Source organism: Panthera uncia (assembly GCF_023721935.1).
Source record: "Panthera uncia isolate 11264 chromosome B3 unlocalized genomic scaffold, Puncia_PCG_1.0 HiC_scaffold_1, whole genome shotgun sequence".
NCBI classification, from domain to species: domain Eukaryota; kingdom Metazoa; phylum Chordata; class Mammalia; order Carnivora; family Felidae; genus Panthera; species Panthera uncia.
The window spans coordinates 1,062,900-1,068,683 of NW_026057582.1; positions in this window are offsets into that span (position 1 = coordinate 1,062,900).

Sequence of the window (5,784 nt, forward strand, 5' to 3'; positions counted from 1 at the left end):
CCTCCGGGGAAGTGACAGCGGATGAGCCCGAGGCAGCCCCTCCCCCACACGACGTCACGTTCCGCTGCAGGAAAGGTCCCTTTTCCAGACCTGAGCCAGGTTACAGAGCAGAACCCACTGGCTGGAGCAGGATGGGGCCGGCCACACTGAGACCCACGTTTGGGTGCCGACTCCCCGTCCTTTCCTGACAGTATCTCAGCCGTTTGCTCAGGCACCTTCGAGGGGAAAGGACATGGCCACACATTTCGAGGACGGTTTGGCACAGGCTTTGGGTTGAGACTAATGCCCACGGGGCACAGTGTCATCTTGGCCTGCTTGCTCTGGCAGACGCCCAGGTGGTAGAGAGACTTCTGGGCTGTGAGTCACCTGTGGTCATTTACTAGGTTCTCGAGAGTATAAATGGTTGGAAATGTACACACATAGTTGGAAGAAACTGCACTTTGTTTCCTGGAGGGAAAGGCCAGCCAAGCGTCTGGAAGTTACCCCCGCACCCACCGAGAGAGTAAACCGAAAGCAATCTCAAATCCTGGGGGGAGGGGCAGAGCCGAGAGCCACTTTGAGGACCAAGAGGGGGCAGGGGGTGGTCCCACATCCCCACCTGAGTCACCAGCGTCACCAGCCTGGTGCCTGCATGAACTGGGCACATTCTACAGGGGGACAGGGGGATGCCCACAAGCACAGCCAAGCAGAAGTCTGAATGCAGCCTCCTTTCCAGATGTGCTGTCTTTGCAGAGCAGAATAACATACCCTCCCCCCCCCGCCGCCCCCATACACGACATTCGGCGGTCGATCTGGCACATGTTCATTTCCACCCCCACCAGAAACGGTTTGCATTCGTGTGGGAGGAACAACAGTGTTCACTCAGTCCCGCCCCAGGGCTGTGTTAACTCTCCTGTCCTGTCATGATGTACTTGAAAGGACACAGCCATCTGGGCATGCCTCACACCGTCACACCGGCCACCGTATCAGTGACAATATTCTAATCTGAGTGGATGGGACGAGAAGTGGCAAGTATGTTGGAGGCCTCGTTAAGATGCGAGAGCTCTACAGGACTCAGGATCCCACCACACCGGCATCTTTCAGGTCGCTAGCATGCTGGGACATTGTCTATGAAGAAAAGCACAAATTACCGCATTCTGCACCTGCCATCACCAAGAAGGAAGAGAGCTCTTTGGGCTCTGAAGCCCGCTTCTTCCACCTCTCAGTATCTGAGTGACACGGAGGGCTGCCAGAGTCCCAGATCGGGTCCCAGAGCAGGACAAGACCCTGTAGAAATGCAAAGCTATGGTACAAACAGCCCTTGGGACATACAAATGGGTAGATCTCATGCCTACGGTATTAGAAGTGTTTATAGTGGGGAAGATGCTGTGTGGAGTTGAAGATAAAGCCAGTGGGATCATCACAGTGTAGACACTAGGGTTCTGGAGCAAGACCCTGCCGGCTACAGAGGAGAATTGAATGTCACCTACGTAACAGCTCCCGGCTGGCCAGTGCGCCCTGTACGGGCATGCGCCTAACCGCGGGTCTGACCCAGTAAAGCACAAGCTCATGGCCGCCAGTGAGAACAGAGAAGTGGGTCAGGAACAGTCACAGCAGAAAGTGACAGGTGAGCCGCGGGAGCAGGATTCTGCTGGCCTTTACCTGAGAAAAGTCACAAGAGAAAGGCTTGTGGGAGCAGAGCCCCACCTCTGATTCTGCCCCTAAGGGGAGGTGGCGGGAAACATTCCCAAAGAGTAGAGCTTGAGAGAAGCTGTTCCCAAACCAGGGGAACTTCCTACATGCCGCTGGTAGACCTGGGCTGCCCAAGGACTGTAGTGAACGCCGCGGTGTGTCACTAGCCCCCCCTTCAGGACAGAGGCACTTACTCCTCGGCCCCCAGAGATGTTGACCGCCATCTGCCCACAACCACAACTCCCTCTAGAAATTGCCCTCTGCCAAAGACAGCCGCTTCACCCAACAGAATTCATCCTCCCCAAGGCCACTTCCCTTCACCGGAAAATGTGAGAGAATAGACATGGCCTCCTTGCCTCAGCTTGGGACCTTTCCCAGGGACCGTCTGACTCTCAGAACTTCCCGTGGTGGTGGCTGAGGCCTCTGGTACAGCTGCTCCCTGCGCCCGGCTCTGTGACCTGCTCCAACACGTGTGTTGCTGCATGTAAATTTCAGAGTCGCAGAGTCAATTTCCCAGAGAACCTGACCTAAGATACCAGAGAAAGGGTGTTGAATTTTTTTAATGTTTATTTATTTTTGAGAGAGAGAGAGAGAGAGAGAGGCAGAGAGAGAGAGGGAGACACAATCCAAAGCAGGTTCCAGGCTCCGAGCTGTCAGCACAGAGCCCAACACGGGGCTCGAAGCCACGACACATGAGATCATGACCTGAGCCAAAGTCGGACACTTAACCAATTGAGCCACCCAGGCACCCGGGGGTTGAATTTTGTATGTTTATCTTATGTCTAGTCATTGTATAAAATTGCAAATTCTATGGAGAGTATCTTTAAATTTTTTTTTAAGTTTGTTCATTTATTTTGAGAGAGAGAGAGTGCATAGGAAGGGTCGGCGGGGGGGGGGGGAGAGAGAGAGAGAGAGAGAGAGAATCTCAAGCAGGCTCCACACTGTCAGTACAGAGCCTGATGTAGGGTTTGAACTCACAACTGTGAGATCATTACCTGAGTTGAAATCAAGAGTCGGATGCTCTGACTGCACCATCCAGGCACCCCTTAGATATACTGCATATTTTAATTTCTTGACTTGTTTCATTAGGTAGAATTGCCAAGCAAATTGTCAGTAATGGTTGTAATAGTGAGAATTCTCATCCTTTTTCCTTATTAAAGTAGCTGCAGATTTTTGATACTATTTTAAGGTAGTCTTTATCATATTTAGGCAATTTTCTTCTTGTCTTACACAGTTGTTGTTGTTGTTGTTGTTGTTTAAATAATGAATAGCCATTCCATTGTATGAAATGCCTTTTAGGTATCTCTTGACCAAAAAAAAAAAAAAAAAAAATCAAAACAAAAAACAAAAAACAAAACAAAACAAAACAAAAACCCTGGATTTTTCTCCTTTATTTGTTGATGTGATAAACTGTGGATAGTTTTCATAAAGTCAAGCTATTCTTGCGTTTGTGATAAATGTAACTGGTTCGTGTTTAAAATTTTCTTGCCATGTCGAGTTGTATTCAATATGCCAATATTTTAAAATTTCTTGCTACTTTCTTTGGCTCACTCTTCTAATGAGGGTTTAGCATTAATGTAATGCCAACTTTTAAGAAGTGAATTTTTTTTTTTTAATTTTTTTTTTTTAATTTTTTTTTTCAACGTTTTTAATTTATTTTTGGGACAGAGAGAGACAGAGCATGAACGGGGGAGGGGCAGAGAGAGAGGGAGACACAGAATCGGAAACAGGCTCCAGGCTCCGAGCCGTCAGCCCAGAGCCTGACGCGGGGCTCGAACTCACGGACCGCGAGATCGTGACCTGGCTGAAGTCGGACGCCCAACCGACTGCGCCACCCAGGCGCCCCAAGAAGTGAATTTTTAAAAAAATGAGTTTTCTGTATTTTTTTATAGCTTCAAATTATTTCAATAACAAGAGAATTCCTTGACTTTTGAAAGTTAAATAGAACTCATCTCTAAAAATGCCAGGGTCTTGTACCTTTTAAAATGTAGAAACTTAATAATCTTTACAATTTAGCCTAGAGTTTTCCCACGGGCCATTTCCTTCTTCATTGTCATGGTCTCATTTGTTTTGGCCAAACCCTCAAGTGTAACAGATATGTTCAAATCCGTCAACCCGCCAGATAACGGACAGATGGGATTTCTACTCTTGCCCCAGGTGCGTGTGGGTGTGTGGGAGCTGAATTTCCTAAGTGGGTTCCCTTTGCTTGGATTGGGGTGCTCCATCATAGCAGAAACCCTGAGTGAATTCTCCAGGAAAAGGGTTGCTGTCACAGCCCATGGCTGGTCTTCAATGTATGCTGTAAAGTGACCGTAAATAGGGACGCCTGGGTGGCTCAGTCGGTTAAGCGTCTGGCTCTTGGTTTCATAATCTCATGGTCCACGGGCTCGAGACCCGTATCGGGCTCTATGCTGACAGCACAGAGCCTGATTGGGATTCTCTCTCTCCCTCTCTCTCTGCCCTTCCCCCTCTCACAAAATAAATAAATGAGCTTAAAAAAAAATTAAAGTGAATGCAAACGGAATGTGCAATTCACAGAAGACGTGTTACAAATGGTGGCAAGCATAAGAAAGGATGTTCAACCTCATGACGATAAGGAGAATCCAAGTTTATGTACAATGAGATATTGTTTTCCACGTAACACTGACAGAATTTTAAAACAACTGGTATTTCTCAGTTTTGGAGAAGGCGTCTAGGACACGGACATGAGAGCAAATTCGCACAACATTTTCAGAGTTTGGCAATTTCTGTCGACACTTAACACGTGCATACCCTGTGATGTAGCCATTCCTCTTCCAGGAGTTTCCTTTATAAGAAATACCTGCACAAGTACACGAGCCTATATACGTAAGAACGTTCACTCAGCAGCATTTGAAATGGCAGATATTGGAGAATTAAACACCCATTCAAAGAGGAATAGTTAAGCAAATTGTGGAATCATCATTATTATAGAGGGCTATGCAGTTATTAAGAAGAATAAAATAGATCTTTATGTGCAAGCAGGGAATAATGTCCATGACGTATTGTGGAATAAAAGGGTCGGCCTGCAGAACGGCATGTATACTATGAAGCATGTGTGTAAATTGTGTGTGTTTGTGTGCGTTTAGCTGCCTAGCAAAATCTCTAGAAATGTGGGTACTCCTGGTAGTGTGGCAGGGATGAGGACACTTTCTCTTCTTACTTAATTTATATCTATATTGCTTGACTTAAAAAAAAGGCACATATTACTTTGGCAATAAAAGAGACTTTTTTTAGAGCTTGTAACAAAAATGCTGATGTAATTTAAACCATTTGGCAATTTCTTTTAGAAAGAGCAAGACTAGAGCTTCCTCTCTCTGGGAATTGGACTAAACGTGACTTAGTCTTTAAGGGAAGCAGACAAGGCATTAATTCTATTAATTAATGCATCAGCAGATTCCGTCTCAGCAAAGGCTGTGTTAATGAGGTGCTCGGGGCATTCATTATTTATCCTACAAATATCAACTCAGGGCCCTACTTGTGTCAGGTGGTATAACAGATGTGCCCTCTGAGGGTGAGGTGCTGGAGAAACGCAAATATAGCTCACAGACTGCTCCCTCCTCCCTACACCCAGGCCTCACCATCCCCCACCTCTCCGCAGATGACCTCTGTCACTCCCGGGCCCTGGAGCAAAATAAATAAATAAATAAATAAATAAATAAATAAAAAATAAAAAAAATAAAAAATAAAAAAATAAAATCATTCCGGCCTGGACTGCAACCTGACTCCCACCCAGCACTGTGGGCATCTCCGACACATCCCTCCTGGACCTCTCAGCCTTCTTTCCTTAAGGCTCACGGGGGACTGGGGACACAGGCAGCCCATGTGAGGCCCACCCAGGTAGCTCCTGGTGCCAGTAATGGCACAGTCCAGTCTCCCGTACGCGGACCTAGCAACACGCCCCGTCCCCCTTGCGTTACCGCTCCGCTCCCGCATCCCTGCGCCAGCGTCCTCGCGCCCGCATCCCTGCGTCCGCACGCGCCCCGCGCGGTCCCCTGGGCCCGCGGGCCGCCCGGAGCTGTCCGTGGTGCTGACCGCAGGCGCCGCCCGCGCCCGGCCGCTGCGCACGCGTCCCGGGCGGGGCGCGCGGGACCT